This window comes from Asparagus officinalis, chromosome 1, assembly GCF_001876935.1.
Source record: "Asparagus officinalis chromosome 1, Aspof.V1, whole genome shotgun sequence".
Classification (NCBI taxonomy): Eukaryota; Viridiplantae; Streptophyta; class Magnoliopsida; order Asparagales; family Asparagaceae; genus Asparagus; species Asparagus officinalis.
The window spans coordinates 110,480,779-110,481,830 of record NC_033794.1 but is presented as its reverse complement, the minus strand read 5'-3'; positions in this window follow the sequence as shown (position 1 = coordinate 110,481,830).

The window sequence follows — 1,052 nt, the reverse complement described above, 5'->3', positions numbered from 1 at the left end:
TGTTATCCAACATAACCAAGTTGAGCGTGGGCATTTCTGTCGACCATGACTCTGGTAAAACGCAATAGAATGGTCTCAACTATAACTAAGACAGTAAACTAGGGAAAACTCAAGCTAATATGGTTCTTTTATATACTTTAGATAAAGAATATAATTCATAAGGTCTACTAAGTGAATGATAGATTGTTGAGTTCCTCTGTCACGCCCCAGGCCTACGGGCCCATTGGCGCGTGCAAGCTATGTGACCCACTGAGAACAACTCGATGTTGGCTTAAATCCACCGCTAAAATACTAGCACTAGTTGTTTTTGAGGCTTAAACCACTAAAATTTTTTCACACTAGTCCATGTGGAACTAAAGTGAGGGTGTCACAATCACCCCACCTTACAAAGATAACATCGTCATTATCACGACATGACAATTAGCATATCCTAGTATCACTGCCAGGCGATGTGGACTTTAGAGATGGCTTCTACGGACTTTAGAGTTGGCTCCCACCGCATTCCACACGGTGTAGTACTTAGTCCCGTATAACACTTAGCTCCACGCTTCTGACTGGCAACTGCTCTGATACCATTTGTCACGTCCCGAGCCTACGGGACCGTTGACGTGTGTAAGCCATGAGACCCACCAAGAGCAACTCGATGTTGGCTAAAGTCCACTGCCAAAATACTAGCACTAGTTGTTCTTAGACATTGTGCTTCTTTATTTAAGCTACTAACATTTCTTCACACTAGTGCATGTGAGACTAAAGTGGGGGTGTCATAATCACCACACCTTACAAAGAAGACGTCCTCGTCATCACGACATGATAATTGGCACATCCAAGTACCACTGTCAGGCGATGTGGACTCTAGAGGTGGCTTCTACAGGCTCTAGAGGTGGCTCCCACTGCATCCACCTGGTGTAGCATTTAGCCCCGTATAGCACTTAGCTCCATACTTCTGGCTGGCAATTGCTCTGATACCATTTTTCACGCCCTGGGCCCACGGGCCCGTTGGCGCGTGCAAGCCGTGAGACTCACCGAGAGCAACTCGATGTTGGCTAAAACCC